The sequence below is a fragment of the Mustela lutreola genome, chromosome 13 (genome assembly GCF_030435805.1).
Source record: "Mustela lutreola isolate mMusLut2 chromosome 13, mMusLut2.pri, whole genome shotgun sequence".
NCBI classification, from domain to species: domain Eukaryota; kingdom Metazoa; phylum Chordata; class Mammalia; order Carnivora; family Mustelidae; genus Mustela; species Mustela lutreola.
The window spans coordinates 7,368,766-7,388,639 of record NC_081302.1 but is presented as its reverse complement, the minus strand read 5'-3'; the positions used below and the strand labels follow the sequence as shown (position 1 = coordinate 7,388,639).

Genomic DNA, 19,874 nt, shown 5'->3' with positions numbered 1-19,874 from the left:
TAGGATTTAGGTGCTTCTTGGTTTCTAGAGACTGCTCATATCTCCTGGCCAGTTGCCAACTTCAAAGCCAAGTTTGGTATGTCAAGTCCTTGCAGGCTTCTATTCTCTGTGACCCCTTCTCTTGCTTGATTTCCTTCCTCTTTTCTTCTGCAGCATTGCTCTTACTGACTCTTTTGCCTCCTTTTTTCTATGATTACTTTGGGAACCCTTAATGGTTCAGTATGACCTCTCTATCTCAAAGTCAGCTGATTAGTAATCATAATGCTGTCAACAGAGTTCCTTCATGACAGTGCTTGTTTATATCATCTGCATGGAAAACCAGAGGGTGGTATTCTCAGAGTGTTGTCCTTAGAATCCTGGCTACTACATTCACCAATCATTGACTTTTTTTTTTTTTTTTAATGTTTAGTGTCTTTAAAATCATCCTCTCTTATAACTGATCTGGTGTTCTGTTTGTTGAAGATGGGGTTGTAAATCTATTTTCTGTGACTCCATTTTGGATACAAGGTGATGTCAACATTCAAGCTTTTAGTGTTTCTCTTCCCTCTGGCTCTCTATGATAATGTCTGTGTGTTGCCATAAGAAGTGGAGAGGGGCCTATTGGCATACTAGAGGGATCCTGTTTTACTCTTGGACTTGGACTTATCTCTAACATGTGGTGCCTGAGCGAGTCTGATCCTTGCTCCCTTGCTGCCTGTGAACACGCTGGTCTTACTGATTGTGTTGCCACCATAACATCCACTCTGGAAATCCATGGTCTTGCATCTTCAACTTTAATGCAGGATTAGCCACACACTCTGTTTTCTTTGTCCTAACCCTGTTTTTCTGCTGGAAAACTGAAACTCAGGACAGACACAAGCCCTTTCCCTCTTCCAAACCCAGCATTCTGTCTCCACTTGGAAGAAGAAACTTCTGACTATACTGAAAGCCACACAATGGCTGTGGGTAATCAGGATTCCCACCTTAGATAAGTTTATACTTTGACTTTGCTTTCTCCGTGCTGGGATTTGCTCCTATAATTTGTTTAGAACATCAGATTGTAAGGTTTCTCTTGGTTGCCCACAACTGCCTCAGGCAACATCTGCAGAAGACAGACTCAACAAGATCTTGGGTTTGTGGTGTCAGGTGTCATGTTCCTACTCTGTGGGTACTGTTTTCTGACTTCTTCATTTTCTCCCACTAGTCCTAAAATCTCCCCCTTGCTCCTTTCTAAAAGTGAAAAGAGGACTTTTTACTTTTCCTGAGTAGATTTCCTGAAAAAAAATTTTTTTTTTACTCTAGTACCTCCTAATGATAATTTAGTCTTTCTAGGCTTTTCTTCCGATATGAAAAGAGAAACAACAACAAAAAATGATGTTGATTAATATAAAATGTATTTAGTGGAATATCACAAAATAAAATCTATAAATTCATAAAGTGACATGTTGGCAGATTAATGCCTTTCTGTCCTCTCAAAAAATAGCTAAGTCATTTCTGCATGTAGATCAAGGCTTTGCAAAATAAATACAGACCATGGGTAAAATGTCAGAAAGTTCATGGAAGAGAAAAGGCACAGGGGATAAGTTGACCCGTTCAATACTGAATTACTGAATTGAGACAGCAATAGAAAGGAGAGAAAATAAGGAGCCACTGGGGGCATGTTTCTGCCAGAGAGTTTTCAGAGCAGAGTATAGAGATCGGGGAAGTAGACTCTAAAGTAGCCATTATAGTTAGTTAGAAGACGAATGAATACACTTATTTTCTTTACATCAATGTTTGCTATCATTGTATCATGGGGAAAATTTACTAAATGTTTCTATACTTTCCAGCGCTTTTTGGGAATGTAACCTGTTACAGATGAGTCATGCCATAGAAGCAGGAACACAGTGTTATTTGGTTCCATACTTATAGTTGCTCTAGTTAATAGTATTAACATAAAGTCATATATCTTCCCTCAAAAGAGACTTCAGCGAAGTTCATATGAATTTTTAAAATTCCATTCATTCAAAACAATATAAATTTAGAAAAATCAAAACATATAAATATATAAATATAAATATAGATACATACATGTATATTCATGCATATATATGAAATTTAAGGTTTCATATAAAAAGACAAATGGACAATAGCAGTAAGTTAGTGGGGAAAAATTCCTAGCACACAGCAATAACATGGTGCTTTGTTCCCACTGAATGAAGCAAGGTGAACCATCTGAAGAATGATGTCATGACCAAATTGATCCACACCAAATAAAAAAGAAGTTTATTAGTGGTCAGGGAGGTAGATACTAAGACCTTATATTCTTCTCTATTTTTAAATACTAAAGCCAGAAAAGGGGGATTTGGAAGTAAGCATCTTGAAGACTTTTTCTCTCCTATTATCATTGGAGTATGGTTAATCCCTTGGAACAACAAAAATAAGTTTGAAAGAGCTACTTGTTTTTCTAACTCTTTCGGTGAAAGTAGTTTCCCTACTTCTATTGTCTATTGGCAAAAGTCTTTAATAACATTTATCTTTTGACCCTTTATCCATTTGCCCTTTGAGTTTATTTGCACCAGCCCTGTGAATTCATGTGATACAGACCAATCTAATAGGTATTTGCTCTGTAAATCAAAACCACCTCAAAGCAGCTTGCAGCTCTACAGGACCACACTATTTATCTGTCTACAGACAACAGGCAAGCACAATGAAAAGATACAAGTGTGAATTTTAGATTCAGGTGATTAACTCTTCACTGTTTCCTTTTTTGCACTATCTCAAAACACAGAGAGGAGTATCAAATCACTAAGAGAGATATATGCAATTTACATTTATGGTCAAGAAGGTGGGAGAAATTTACTTTTCCACTTGGCTAACAAGCAGATTTGAAAGAGGCTGTGTTAAGTGGAATAAGCATAAACTGTTAATATGTTCCCCTTTTCTTTTTATTATTCTGTCAAAAGGACAGAAAAAACCCAGATGCAGTACTGGCTTATTTCCAAACTCTGTCATCAGATTAGTATTCAACTTAATGTTCAGGGGTTTAGCCATTATAATTAATCATCCCCTAAGTGCAGAAAGATACTTAATACTCTGTCCCTACTCATTATTTAGATTTTTAGTTCTGTAGTGAAGGGCCTCAGAAAAAGATTAATTAAGTCAAACACTTTGGGGTTATTCTCCCATCATTGTACAAAGGATTTACATACATAACTGGCATTAGTGTTGGTGAATATTCCTCCCATAATTCCTAGAATATCAATGAAACCAATGACTGCCTAAATGATTTTGTCTAGCAACAAATACACACCAGAATTATCCTAATGAGTGTTTCTGATATTTTGCTTTTATTATTTACCTTTTCTCATACTGAAGTAATCACTAGTTTTCACAATTAAGGCAGAATATGCCCTGTTTTAGGAAAACTAAGAACTTGCTTTACTTCAGAAAATTAGTAAGTGTATAACCAAATTAATTCTATATATCACAGAATCTCAATTTTCTCAGTTAGAAAATATGATGGGTTAAACTTATAACCTCTAAAATAGTTCATAATTTTAAACTACTAAATTTTGCTGTGTAATGTATTTAGATCTAAAATGAACCTTATATATTAGAAATTCAAAAATCTGAAATTTGCTACTTGGAGTGAACAAAGAGATTACTGATTTTAGGTTTTGCAAGTATTGGTTTAAAGTGCTTCTATCCTTCCACATGAAAAGACAAATCTTTTTTCCAGTATTTCATTCTCCATTTATGAAATACACAGTCTTATGTTGAAATGCACAGAGAATGTCTCATCAAGAAGGGAGGAATTCCTGCTATGATTTGAGACCCTAGATAGTCAAAGCGAACCTGAGAGAGAACAAAGTTGGGAATATCACATTTTCTCATTTCAAATATGTGTGTGTGTGTGTGTATATATATAGAGAGAGTAATGAAAAAAAGTTGTTCTGAGACACAAAAACAGATACATAGACCAACAGAATAGAATCGAGATCCCACAAATAAACTTCATATATATATATGATTGATTATTTTCAACTGAAATCCCAAGAATATACAATGGGAAAAGCATAGTCTCTTCAACAAATGATGAAATGGGAAAACTGGATATCCATTTGCAAAAGAATGAAACTAGACTTTTATCCTATACCATACACAACAGTAAACTTGAAAAGGATTAAAGTCTTCAACATAAGGCCTTAAACTATAAAACTATTAGAAGATAACATAGGGAAAAATCTTTACAACATTAGTCTTGGCAAGGATTTCTTGGATATTGCACCAAAGGAAAAGGAAAAATAGACAAGTGGCACTACATCAAACGAAAACAAACAAACAAACAAAACTTCTGCACAAGAAAGGAAATCATCAACATGTGGGAAAAAAAAAAAAAAAAACCTATGGCATTAGAAAAATATTTGCAAACCTTATATCTGAAAAGGAGTCAATTTCCAAAATATATAAGGAACTCCCACAACTCAATAGCAAATAACCCAGTTAAAATGCAAGGAAGACTTGAATAGATATATCTCTAACAAAAACATACACATGGCCGATGGGCATATGAAAAGATGTTCAACATCACTAATCCACAGAAAAATGCCCAACAAAATATCACAGATATTAGGATGGCATTTTCGAAAAAAACAAAATAAAAATCAGGAGAAATGGGAACACACGTGCACTGTTGGCGGGAGTACAGAATGGTGCAGCTACCATGGAACATAGCATAGAAACTAAAAATAGAACTTGCATCTAATCCAACAATCCCACTTTTGGGTATGCACCCAAAATAATTGAAATCAATCTCAGAGATACCTGTGCTCTCATGTTTATGGCTCTCATGTGAATAGGGCTGTAATAAACATAGAAATGCAGATAAATCTTTGAGATTCTGATTTTAATTCTTATATATGTATATATATCCACATGTATATGTGTATAATTACTTTTGTACATACACACACACATAGACACACACACATAAACACACACACTGGGATATTATTCAGCCTTAAAAAAGAAATATCTTGTCATATGCAACAGCGTGGATCAATCTGGAAGATGTTATGGTAAGTGAAATAAACCAATTACCAAAAGATAAGTCCTGCATAATTCCACTTACATGAGGTACCTAAAACTGTCAAAATCGTAGAGTAAAACAGTGGTTGTCAGGGGAGGGAAGTGGGAAGTTTTAAAGTTTCCATTGTGCAAGATGAATAAATTTGGTTGATCTACTCAATGACATTGTGCTTAGAGTTAACAACATTGTGTTGCACTGAAAGATGTGTCAGGAGAGTAGATCTCATGCTAACTATTCTTACCTCAATAGAAAATATAGAAAGGCACAGGTAACTTAACAACATTCTAACATTCTAGTTCTAGGTTCCCTAATATTTCCCCATTATCTTGTGATTTTTTTCCTAATATAATTCTTCATCCGGAATATTAATTCTTTATTTATTTACAGTAGGACTTCAGTTAATTAAACAAATTCATCTGCAAAATCTACACCATAAGAGAACCTTGTGTTCTCAAAAATTTTTCCCTATGGCTTTATTTATCTCTATGGAGGTCATTTATCAAAGCATAAAACATACATGGGATTTAAAATGTTTAGATTTTATAGCTGTGTCTGTATTTTCAACCAGATGCCTGTCCGTTTTTCACTCTTTTTTCTTTTTCTTTTTAATTTTTTATTTATTTTATTTTTTTTTAATTTTTAATTTTTTATTTTTTATAAACATATATTTTTATCCCCAGGGGTACAGGTCTGTGAATCACCAGGTTTACACCCTTCACAGCACTCACCAAAGCACATACCCTCCCCAATGTCCATAATCCCACCCCCTTCTCCCAACCCCCCTCCCCCCAGCAACCCTCCGTTTGTTTTGTGAGATTAAGAGTCACTTATGGTTTGTCTCCCTCCCAATCGATTTTATTTATTCACTTGAGAGAGAGAGAGAACACTGAGTTGGGAGGAGAGGGAGAAATAGACTCCCTGTGAGGAGGGATCTGTGATCATGACCCGAGCTGAAGGTAGAAGCTTAACTGACTGAGCTACCCAGGTACACCCCTTTTTTTAACTTCTAAAGGAAACTCTAGATAGGTTTTACTCTTAAGTTGTTTAAAATTTAAAATATTTAAAAATATATAAATCAATATTATATTAAATATGTTAACTTATAAAAATCTAATTAAATAAATAAAAAAATTTGCTTTTAACTCAAATTTTCAAATTGTTGTTGTTGTTTTTTTTAGATTTTTATTTATTTATTTGACAGACAGAGATTGCAAGTAGGCAGAGAGGCAGAGAGAGAGGTGGGGGGAAGCAGGCTCTCCGCTGATCAGAGAACCTGATGAGGGGCTTGATCCCAGAACCCCAGGACCATGACCTGAGCTGAAGGCAGAGGCTTTAGCCCACTGAGCCACCCAGGTGCTCCTAAATTGTTGGTTCTTAATTCACCCTACTCTAACCAGAAAAATCACTTTGCTTGTATCACCAAAGATGATGAATGATGATCTCAAATTGGATTTTTCCTAAGTAGAAAACCACAGTTGGGATAGTTTGTAAACCAACTGCAGCTGTTGGTTATGTATTTAATGCATTTTTTTTTTCTTAAATCATTTGTAAGCTTTTGAGTTCCATGACCAAGTGTTGTATTTCTTTGATATCCTATTGCAGAAATTGGCAAATGATTTTCAGTACAGGGGTAAATAATAAATATTCTCAGCTTTGTGAGACATACTATTTCTGTACCAATTGCTAAATTCTGCCATTTTTGTGGAAAAGCACTATAGACAATGTGTTAACAAATGAATGTGACCATGTTCCAATAAAATTTTATCTACAAAAAAAGGAGGTCAGTTTGATCTGTGGACAATAGTTTACTGATTCTGTCATGAGTACACAGTAGTGCATGATAAGAATGGACTTAACTGCAAAATCAGCACAAAGTCTTATTTGCATTTTAACGTTTTTTTCTGCAACATTATTTTTCCATTTTGTTATAATTGATAATCAAAGTACACCATTGACATCCAGATCCATGCAGAAACTGTTGACAAAATTTATATATAAGCTAATATCTACCATGGAAAAATACAAACCTGTAGGGAAAAAGAATCTTAGAAAACCTATAGTAGTAGTGGAATCTTATAATGTAATATTGCAATTTTGTTTGTTTCTGTTTTCTTGAACTACTTCAATCTGTATTACATTTAATTTTATAACAAAACTAATAATTTTAAAAACACAATAGATGATATTATACTATATGGATCAAATATGTGTGAAAATTAATACAGATATTCATGGTTCATTAGTTGGGAAACAAAATTTAAAAATACACAAAAGACATTCTAGCTAAGAAAAATACTGGTTGTGATAAAAAATGATGCACCATGCAATTATTTTAGCTGATCTCATTCTAGTTTGTAATATCATATCACAATAATTCTAGGACTTCCATCATTTTTATCAGTTGAAAATTTGTTCTGATTTTCAGTACTTTTGCAACACTATTTGAAGATATTTGTAAGGTCGTACAGGGTAAAGTTATCCCTGTCTTATTACAATAAGCCAGAAATCCAGACTACTGGGTCCTGACTTCATGACTTGAGAAGAATTTTTATTATTTTTATTGTGCAAAGGAGCCACTATGGATTGCTGAATTAGTCTTGAATTATGAATTATTTGGCTAGATCAATCAGAACTCAAAAATTTATATCAAAAATATTACTATAAAATAATATAAGTGGAAGCAAAATACATTTTTAAATGTTCTTCTAAAATTAACAACACAAGAAACAACAGGTGTTGGCGAGGATGTGGAGAAAGGGGAAAACTTTTGTACTATTGGTGGGAATGTAAACTGGTGCAGCCACTCTGGAGAACAGTTTGGAGTTCCTCAAAAAGTTAAAAAAAATAGGACTAACCTAAGACCCAGCAAGTGCATTACTGTTTTTACCCCAAGGATAAAAAATACTAATTTGAAGGGATATATCCACCCTGATGTTTATAACAGCATTATCAACAATAGCCTGATGAATGGATAAAGAAGATGTAGTATATAAATTACACACACCACACACACACACACACACAGGAATATTACTCAGCCATCAAAAATGAAATCTTGCTGTTTGCAACTATACGGATGGAGCTAGAGTGTGTTATGCTAAATGAAATAAGTCAGAGAAAGACAAATGCAACATGATTTCACTCATACATGGGATTTAAGAAAGAAAACAGATGAACATACAGGAAGGGGGGAAAGAAAGAAAAAGCAGAGAGGGAAACAAGCCGTAAGTGACTCTTAGTGACAGAGAACAAATTGAGGGTTGATGGAGAGCGGTGGAAAATGGTCTGGATGGGTGACTTGAATTGAGGAGGACACCTGTTATGATGAACACCGGGTGGTGTATCTAAGTGATGAATCCCTGGATTCTACTCTAGAAACCAATGTTGCACTATATGTTAACTATCAAAATTTAAATTAAAAAAAAGTTCTTCTACACCATATAATTTTCAGCGTATTACCAATATAATTACGTTGTGAGGGGTCTATGCTTTGAAAATAAATATATCAACATGTTTTTATTTTTGTTTTTAATCTTATTTCATCTTATATGTATGCCATCATTTCAAAATATTTGTCCTGGATATTGATTGTGTGTTTGGAATTCAAATTGTTAGAAGAATGCCAGAAGGAAATTTCTTGAATCTGGGGCATCTGGGTGGCTCAGTTGGTTAAGCATCAGACTCTTGGTTTCAGTTCAGGTCACAATCTCAGGGTCCTGAGATTGAGCCCCGTGCCAGTCTCCATGCAGGGAGGGTGGGTCTGCTTGATATTCTCTCTCCCCCTCCCCCCTGCCCCTTTCCATGCTCTCTCTCCTTAAATAAATAAATAAATCTTTAAAGAAAAGAAACTTCTTGATTCTAAGAAAAACATTTTTTTCTTTAATAGAAGCAGGATGGATCTAAGGATCTCTTTTTCATTTTCCAAGATTTTTCCCTCAGACTCTAGAAAATAAATACAGGAATTAACATATTACCTCTGATCATTTGAGATTCAAATAATTATTCAACTTGTGTGGATTTCAATAACAAAAGGAATTTGTTATAAGGGTATTGGTGTCAGAATTCAGCTACAATAAAAGGATTGAAGTGTTAGTGAGTATCTGGGTGTTTCTTTTTCTTCCTGCATATCCTTCATCCACTGCATTCTCCTTGCTCACTGGCAATGTGATTTTTCTTTGTTTGGTGTTTATATGACAAATTTGGTTACCAAGAGGGACAGTATTTTAGATGCCCTTAGTTTCATCCACCCAGAAAGAGAGTGATCCAGAATCCAATGTACACATTCAGATTATCTCAGCTCAGCTCATATCACTTCTGTCCTAATCAGCTGTAGAGGACTTGGGGTCATGATAAAGGCTACCTGCTTCTAATATAAACATGGATCAAGGAAGGTCAGCAGTCACCAGATACGGCGTGTGACAAAGGAATGGTTTGTGCAAACAAATAAAAACCAAAACATAATAAATAATATGTGTTGTCTCAAATAGCATGCGTTCTTAAAAAAAAAAAAAAAAAAAGGAAAGCAAGACATTTTAAACCTCTGAAAACACCAAAACAAAAATATAAGTTAAAAACCATGATTGCCTCCTGTAAGTACATCCATATATATTATTTATTAGGTGAAGAAATAACCTGTTTTTCCATATAATTTACTGAGGAATTTCATTAATATCTTTGCAGATTCCATAAAAATGATGGTCTAGCTTTTCTCACCCAAATTTCTAATAAAATGGATAATGTAACTGCGTTTCTGAGCATGCAAACCTTTTTTGCATTTCTGTGCCAAATCTCATTTGTCAATAATGTGCATTTATTTTAATAATGTAGATATTTTTGCTATTGTTTTACTCAAATTTATGTAATAATATGTGCAGTAAGGTTGCTGTTTCTTGACAATCAAGGGAAATATTGTATTTTCTGGAAGATTTCACCAGAATATTCGATTCCTCATGTCCAAGCTCAGTTTTAGTTCTCACCTTATATAATAACATTTGCCTTCATTAAAAAGCTCCTTTTTCTGCCACACTTTTTTCACTGTACTTTTGAGGTACCATTTTCACTTATTTTTGCCTATTTAACAGGCCCCTGACCTCCATCTCTTGTTAACCCCCATCTCTTGTTAACTCGCTTTAGGCACAAGGTTTGGTCCCTGGATTCTCCTGTCTCTCCACCCTTCTGTGGTAAACTCATCCAGGTCTTCGGTATCAGCTCATTTAGTTGTTTAAAATTCCAGAGTTTGTGTATCCAGTCTAGTCCTTACTCATGAACTGTCATAGCATCTAAAACATCCACTAGTATATGAAGATGGTACAGGTTTTCCGTTTAAGGCATCTGCATTTCCCTGATGCTGAGTGATGCTGAGTATCTTTTTAAATCCCTGTTGGGCATTTGTGTATCTTTGTGGGGGTAAATGTCTATCCAATTACTTTGTTTATTTTTTAATTGAGTAATTTTTCCCCCTTGCTCTTAAGTTATAAGTGTTCTTTCCATGATTTGAATATTAACACCTTATTAGATGTATGGTTTAGACTATTTTCTCTCATTCTGTTGGCTGTCTCTTCACTCTGTTGTTTCCTGTGTGGTGCAGACTCTTTTCAGTTTGATGCAATCCCATTTGTCTATTTTTGCTTTTATTACCTTTATTTTTTATTTTATAAGCAAAAATATCAGTGTCCTGACCAATATCAAGGAGATTTTTCCTGGGGCACCTGGGTGGCTCCATCAGTTAAATGTCTGGACTCTTGGTCTCTGCTCAGGTCTTGATCTCAGGGTCATGAGTTCAAGCCTCAGATAAAAAAAGGAAGCATTTTTCCTATGTTGTCTTCTAGTAGGTTTGATCCAACAGGAACGTTTCATGTATCTGTTTCTTATGTTATTCCATTGATTAGAACTTTCAGAAATCATAAATAACAATGAAAATTGTGGGGAATATTGACATATTCCTAGCATGTCACATAAGGAAATAAAGGTACATTCATGACCACCTGTTTGTTATCAGCCAAGAATGAGCTCTTCCTGCTTATTTAGCCCCAAACTAGGCTAACTGTAATGCTCTCTCTCTCTCTCTTTTTTTTTTTTTTTTATAATGCACTTCGTGTAAGGGATTACAGACTATGAAAATCATGAGAATTCCTGTTTCAGTTTCAAGAAAGAGTAAAAGAGCTTTTAGTTAAATTATATGATAGTTTTGCTTTTCATATGATCATTACCTTCCAGAAAAGTATAACTACTCTCACAGTTGATTTATACATTATTTCTATTTATTTGGTTTGAATTCCTATTTTAAGGTGAGACAAATGGTATCAAACATGCATCATGTATGCAGGTAAATATTATAATCCTATTTCAATTCTACCTCTGAATTTTTATTTCAGATTAAAAAAAATGGATTATTATTTTTCAGGGAACAATTATCCACATAATGACTTCTCAATCCACAGCAAGCCTGCCTTACACCATATGAGAAGGAAAATGAATATACTTATCACTTGGACCAGCAAGATTTATCTACAAATATCACACCTACTGATGATTAAGTTGTGGTTTTGATCTCATTGTTTCTTCACATGTCCAATAAGATAATAAAACATTTTATTTTTGAGATGTTAAAATAGTATTAAGACATTAAAATCTATTTTATCTATAAGACAATAAAATGTATTTTTCACCATTTTTGAAAGTTTAAATAAAAGTAAGTAAATTGAGTAGAAGATAATAAAACTATGTATGAATACAGACACAGTGGCTGGCATATATTAGACTTCCAATAAATTATAATCCCTTCACTTCCCTTCTTTTGAAATTTACCCAAAAATTTTCAAAGAAAAAAATGGGTTTTTAGTCATTCCCTGAAAGGTAATAGATATTTAAGATTTCCATTTGCATGAAAGTTTCTGAAGATGAAGAATTTAACAAACTTATGTTTACAGTTTGTATATATAGATCTAAGTAGTTTGGGAAGATTTAATTTTTCAAACAGTTTTTAATCTCTGATTGAGGAATACATATCACAACGAATAAGTACAGAGTAACTGCCCTTTACTATATTTCAAATCCTTTAAGCTTTGAATAATTACTGTTCTCAGGGAAAGATGTGTAATCATTCAAGTGAAAATTGATTTGGTAACACCTGTGTGAGATTTTTTTTTTTTTAAATAACATAGGAGTTATATTTGAAAATATAAGTTATGTTATTCAGGCCCAGGAAAAATGTTTCTTTGTTTGCTTACTTTTTATTTAAGTATAGATGACATAAAATTTTATATTAGTTTCTGATTTACAACATAGTGATTTGAAAATTCTGTGCCTTACACATTACTTACCACCATCTGTATAGTTACTATCTGTCACCATATGAAGTTATTACAATATTACTGGCTCTATTCCCTGTGCTGTACTTTTCATCCCCATGACATTTTATAACTAGAAGTTTGTACCTCTTAATCCCCTCTACTTATTTTAATCCCCTGCAGCCAACATAGAAAACAGCATGGAGATTCCTCAAAAATTAAAGATAAAAATACTATCATAGGATCCAGTAATTTCACTGGTAGGAATTTACCCAAAGAAAATGAAAGCACTAATTCAAAAAGATGTATGAGCCTTTAGGTTTATTACAACGTTATTTACAATAGTCAAGATATGGAAACAACCTGAGTGTCCATAGATGAGTGTATAAAGATGTGTATGTATGTGTGTGTGCATGTGTGTTTATATAATGAAATTTTACTCAGAAAATGTTTTAAACAACTCTATGAAAATATGTAGCTAAAAAGCATGTTAAATTTATTCTTAGAAGTCTTGTGTTGAATGCTGCATGAATGACTTAGCATGTATTTTAGTAAAAGATATTAGTCAAGAGAAACTATAAAAGAGTTTGCAACTTGCCAACCCTGCTAGAAATTATGGAGTGTACCAAGTACTGTAGTAAAACCACAATTACTGTTCATAAAATGTAAACATTTTAAAAGAGATCCTATTAATTCATTAAATCGAACAATTAAGTAGATGCTTAAAGTTGTTTTTCAGATTTAATCGTATATTCTACTTGACTAAATTAACTATCAAAGTAAGTTAAGTTAGGATAGTTAGGAGTTCTGTGGAGATGCTGCAATCCCTTGATAACTTGTTTATGAAACCATGAACTGTGTGGTCGTGTGCCCTGGAGGACCATTTGAAAAGCTCAGATGAAGAGCCCAGCAAGGTAATGAATCACTCATGGTTTGACTTCAGTAGATGCCTAGTGTAACTATGTAGAAAATATGGCATTATTTTTACACTGATATTTAAAAATCGCTTCAAACATATAAAAATTTCCCTGACACAGAATTTATCATCTTATTTACTTCCATTCAAAGATGATTAACTGTTTAGTTCTCATGTAATCATCTGTCAAGAAATGTAGAAATGGTTTCCAAATATTTGATATCTACTAACTTTCTTAATAAAATCAATATATAAACTTGAGTGTTTAAGGGAAAAAAATAGTTTAGTTCTCTGAAACTGTAAAAAATATTCCTATCTAATCATTACAAATGTTCATTTTCAGTCTGTTAAGGCATTTTCTTTTTTTTTTTTCTTTTTCTGACCGACCTATGAAGAGTGAGTTGGAAATTTCAATCTTAAAGAAAAAAAATGGGCACCATTCTACAATAAAATCAAACCAGTGGAACAGCTCTGTGGTTCACTCTGATAATGAGGAAAGACAAGTCAATCCAATAAAAATTATGAAGTAGAAAAGAGAATATTTGAGATAATTTGGTGATAAAGAATATTCTGTGTCATTTAGAAAGTTTTGTGAAAATCAAAATCAGTTTTCAATTATGAACGGTTACCGTATGTGTTTGAGTGTGTGTACAGAACTTTATAAAAGGATATGAACATTTACGGTTTCAAAAAATAAGGCACCTACAAACATAAATGCTTATTCTATTCTATTAAATTAAGGAATATGTATTTCTGAAACACTGGAGTCCACAATCCAAGGAGAAGAAGTTAGGCCAGTTGAAGCCTGAGGACTGAGCTTTATGCTCTCACCTGGAGATTGGAAATGGGGATTTCTGGAAATGGTAGCTGTAGCAGAATAATGTTGGAAGTGTTCGTCAAAAACTATAATAGCAAAACAAAGTCCCTATGATGACACCCACTGCAAGAAATCAAGAAATTAGGGCATCTGGGTGGCTCAGTCAGTTAAACATCTGCCCTCAGCTCAGGTCATTATTGAACCCCGCATTGGGCTCCCTGTTCAACAAGGAGCCTGCTGCTTCCTCTCTCTCTCTGCCCCTCCCCCCACACCTGCGCCCACACTCTCTGTCAAACAAATAAATAACATTTTTTAAAAAATTAAATTAATCAGGAAACAAGAGCAGAGGCCACAAAGCTCTGGAAGGTCAAGACTTGGACGGTGCAAGTATCTCTTCAGAAGGAAAGACAGGTATCAAGGTGTCAAATGATGGATGTGGGGAGTAGAGAACCACAAAATTGCCACCAGGCATGCACTGGAACATGGGCAGGACAACTTGAGAAAAATCTACCGAATTGCAAGTATTTTTTTTTTCATATGCTAAATTGTGGATCATTAGCATGGGCCAGTGATTTAAGATGATGTGACAAGAGCAATCTGATGTCTATGAAATCTGCAAAACCCTTTCTACAACAGAGCCCAATATTGAGGAGAGACTTTTCTAAAGAGAATCTAAATTTATCAGAAGAGGATCCATAGGGGCAAAAGCAAGAGTTAGGTAAGTTTATTATGAACAAAGAAGACTACTAGGACATTTCAAATGGTAAGGGACCATAACTTAAAGAACTGATGGAAATTACAGGGGGTATATTAGAGCCTGAGCCTAGAAAAACTCTTTGAACCCACCCGTACATCCTCAAAAGCCACAAAACCAATATAAGGTAGAGAAAGAAAAAAAATAGCACAGCACAAATTATCACACTTAAATCCCATACTCTCTCTCTCTCTTTTTTTTTTTTTAAATATACATTGAAATAGAATATTGACTTTGTAGGAAGCAAAAGTACTCCAAAAAGGCATGGCAAAGAACAAAAAAAATAAATAAACCATGTGTTTCCAAACATGCAAAACTAAATTAAGAAAATGATAGAAGATATAAAACAATAGCATAAATCTAAAATAGAAAAATTCAGAAATGAGGTGATAGCACATAGAAAAAGATATGAAATAAATGAACAACAGTTTTAACCTAGGCACACAGATAATTTCTTTAGACAAACAAAATAAGCAAAGGGAGAAAAACTTTTAAAATAAAAAAGAAATAAAAGCTAAAAGGGAACCAAGAAAATGTGACTGGTATAGGGTGTATGTAAAGACTCTCTGATAAATTGGTAAAAGATGACCCCAAACAAAAACCAAAGCAAAGAAACCAAGGTTGAGAAATTTTAAAATTTCTCAAAAACAATATATTCCATCAACAAAACCCCACTCACCTGTAAATACTGTACTTCACCAATACTGTACCCATATATAAAACACTATAAAAAGGTATATTGTAAAGTTAAAAAAAGAATATTAGTTGTTAAATTATTTTAGCTTCTTCAGATATTTTAGTCTGTTGTAGTTGATAAAAAATAGGATCTTTTCCACAAGAAGAATCCTGTGGAATCCCTTTTGCTTCCCAATATCCTCAACTCTTCCATGAAATTTGTTCCCAAATACTGGTCCTCCTTTTATCATAATTCCAGCATTTGATTTTTTTTTTTTTTTCCCCAAACAAATCTTTATCCTTCCAGCACACTCCAGCCTCTGGGGAATCATTCAGTCACTAAGTACAGCACTGAGTTTCCCTCTGTGTTGATCACAGAGAAACAGTGTCCCAACCTTTGTGAGTCTCTTGCCTATAGCTGACGTGCTCTCATTTTTAACTTGCTCCACAATTATTTGTGTCTTTCCAGACATTATGATTTTCTCAGATGTGTCTGAGATAGCTGGCTATTTTACTTGGAACATTCTGCACTAAGAGAAAAAGCCCAGGTTCTGGCTTCAGAAACACTCAAGCTTAAACCTCATCTCTGGCTCATACTAAACGTAGAACGTAAGTAAAGAACTTAATCTTTCTAAGCCTCATTTCCTCAGCTGTAAGAGGGCTTTAATGATATTTTACTCCATGCTTTATTGTGGGGATTAATGGGCCAGCATATGAAAGTGCTTTGTAAACTGAAAGTGCCCCACAGGTTTAAGGTTACAGGACCACTGAAAACATCCACATCAGATTCGGTGTGTCGGGTATGGAATTCATCTAACAGTCATTCAAAAAGCATTTACGAGATGCCTGTGAGCTACAGGGCCAGGGCTGGCTGCTGCACCACCTCCTAACTACGTCCATATATCTCCCATCCTAATGCTCACAAGTTTGCCCAGAGTGCTTCATCTGTCCACCTATGCATTTGCAAAATTTCAGTGTCACTTGAAATCATTTCTTCTTCCTAATTACCCATGTCCAGTTAATGTCCTTCTGGTTTTCTGCTGTTTTCTTTCTAAAGTTTCTGAATCTCTTCCATCATTTCCTTTCTTATCCCAATATCTATTTAAGGAAACCAAAAATATAAAACTTGAGCATTGTCCAATTTTTGAAAATTGTCCATTGTGTTCACAATCAAATGAACATAGTTTAACTAAGTATTTTCACCATAAAGATGCTAGCAGTTGTAGAGTGACTTACTTCAACATATTTATAGGAAGTAGACAGTAGAACAAGTGTACAGTGCTTTCAATGTCAAAGGTCTATAGTACAAAGACATAGCTACTAAATATACATATTTTGTAGCTATCTCATATATATAATTAAATTATTTTATAATAAATAATTTATTTTATAAATTATATATAATATACATATTAAATATATGATTAATTAATTAAAATAAATTAAAAATTTGGTCAATAACTATATCCAGGTAAGAATCAGGCCTAGATAATTTCACAGCATGTTCTACCAATTATTTAAAAAAGACAATAAAATGAAATTCATTTACTATAGCAAATGAAGTATCTAGGAATAAAAGCAACAAGAAATGTGCAATATTTGCATAAGGAAATTTAAAATATGACTTTTTCTGTCATAGAGCATGGGAACTGAGAAAAATAAAAAAGGAATTTCAGTTTTTAAAAATGAAATTAAGATTACATTGACATCAAAAAATAGCTCAAACACTTACTAAATGAGTTGATAGTCTTTCTGGAGGCAGATCTTCCCATTCTCCAGGCCATGGCAAGGCATTTTTGAATCTTCATGTAGGAATGTCGTTGTGAGGGCAATGGAAGCAAAACAATCTCTTCTATAGTCCATCAGGGAAAAACAGCAGCAGAATGGAGAGAGAACCATCTCTTCAGATTCCAAAACAAAACCTTTAGAAAAGTCAACAAAATACACACATACGAAGCCCTCAGACAGCTCGGTGTCAGGAAAGCTAAAGACACTGGAATCTTCTCTAGAACAAACCAATGGATCTATCACAGTAACTAAGGTCAGCAAGGAACCTTCTGACCCTCATGCTCCATTTGAATCTATAGCTAAAGAAAATTTACTTTTAGGGGAAGAAGTTGCCTTTGTTGACTTGGAAGAAGTTTCTTCTAAAGCTGATAATGAAATGGACAAAAGAGACACGTCAAAAGATTGCTTTTCTCTTGACCCAGAAGAGGTAAGGAAAGCCAACTCATGAATAATAGTTCTGCAACGGAAATGCAGGTGCAGGCATCCCTGAAATTTTCAGGAGCAGATAGTAATGTTAAACTGAAAGAAGCCATAGATTTAGAAACCTATGAGAAGCAAGATATAATGCTAGACATGGACAAGCAGTCTGGTTCTCAGAAAGCCATGTAGAAAACAATGAAACCTATGTGAAGATCTAGATAAATTTAAACACATGAATATTACCTTAATAAAAACAAAGAGGGGTCACAATTATCTGAAAAGTTATAGAAAGCAGAATTAAATGATGGCAAAAGTATTGAGCCAATGGGAATATACATCATTCTCTTTCCTAGGTAGGTGATCCCTCAACCAAAAGCAATAAAAAGCCAGATAAAACCTGGGTGAGTGTCCCTCACACTGCAACCAGCCTTTCCTACAGAAGCAAATAGGAACAAAGATTCTCCAGACAATTCTTCAGAATCCGCTCTGGACAACAAACACGAAAGCATGCAAATGAATAATAAGTTTGAAAATTCAGTTATGTGTACTAAAGGGAATTCAAGTATCTGTTGAAGATATTTCTTCAAAAGAAGAAGAAAGTAAGACCCCATCCATGTTTCTGTGCATTAAAGTAGGAAAACCAATGAAAAAATTCTTTGTGACTCATACTGCAACCACAGTCCAACAGTATGGCAAATGAAGAAAGCAGTCAGTGCAATGCATGTCTGTTCCTCTGGAAAGCCTGTGTTAGCAGCTATCAGGTATTTGAGAAGAAAATATCCTGTACACTTCCCCCAGAAGAAGTGCATAGTCTTGGGCTGCTCTACTCTGGTCTGTAGACTAATGAACCACAGAATCAAACAGTGGAGAATGAGAATTCCTAGAATAGTGTACCTTGGATTGAGATTCTTCATCTATTTGAAACATAATTTCTTAAGTTGAAAAATGGGTCATTGTGGTAAGTGGTTGGCTCATGTATGAACAAACCGATGCATGTATTCATGAATGCATAAAGCCCAGCATGTACTGGTCTAGTTCTAGTTAAGTGACTGGGACTCTACCTTGAGAAAGTTATGAAATCTGATCAGTTTCTAGCACTTCCTAGAGTCTTAATATGATTGTATTCCACAGATTTGGATACTGTTCTTGTAAAAAATATAATCATCATTTTCTTAATACTAAAAGATTATTTCTTTATTTAGAAAGAACCAATAATCCTGTTTAAATTAAAGCTTTTCTTTTTTTCTAATAAAAAATAGCTCAAAAACATAGCACAAAAAATCACAGATGAATCACTCTTTTGAATATCAATTTAAAATATCTAAAATAAAATATTAGGAAATAGTATTCCAACTTCAACATGGCATTGATACATCATGACCCAGTAGTAGTTAAGTTATAATGTCAAGATGCTTTGGTGTTAGAATATTTTATTCATTTTATTAATAAATGAAAGTTTAAAAAAAAGCCTTATGATCTTCTCATTGTCTATTCAATAGGCAGTTTAAAGTGCATAATCCATTCTTTATAAAAATTCTTAATTAAATGAAGATAATCACTTTCATAACAGATGAAATGAATTCCTATCTCTTTAATGGTAAAATAAAAGTTTCCATATTAACATTCTCTTAATGTTCTGAAAACATATGAAACCTTAAAGGAAGCATTAGCTTTAAAGTAAGAATTATAACAAGAGTACTTTCTTCTCCTCCTCCTCCTCCTCCTCCTTCTTCTCTTCAACATTGTTCTGATATACAGTTTAATCTGGCTTGATAAGAATAGAAATGAAAGATGAAAATCTTAAAGGAGATCTTGGTTTTCAGGAAGATGGAGTAAATGCACTTTTTCTAATTCCTTCGGCAAAGTATAACAAAAAACCCTGGACATTACACATAAGACAAACATGAAGAGACTCTGAAAGATGGAGAGAAAGAGGTAGACCAGCTAGACACATTGACACCCAAGGAAATACATGGTGGTGGCCAAGTTAATGGTTAAGTTTACTATAAGGTGCAGGATTAAGGTAGTGTGGTACTGCCTAAGGGATAGACACTTAGATCTAGAACCAAAATAACAAAAGGACAAATAGACCCACACTCTTCTTCCAACCTGATTTTTTTTTAAAGATTTTATTTATTTATTTGATAGAAAATGAGAGAGAGCAC

At 33.9% G+C, this 19,874-nt stretch overlaps 1 pseudogene; it reads left to right on the top strand.

The window, feature by feature from the left end:
- The first annotated feature begins 16,202 nt into the window (after positions 1-16,202).
- Positions 16,203-18,460, top strand: LOC131814102 (nuclear receptor coactivator 7-like; annotated as a pseudogene).
- The last annotated feature ends 1,414 nt before the right edge of the window (positions 18,461-19,874 follow it).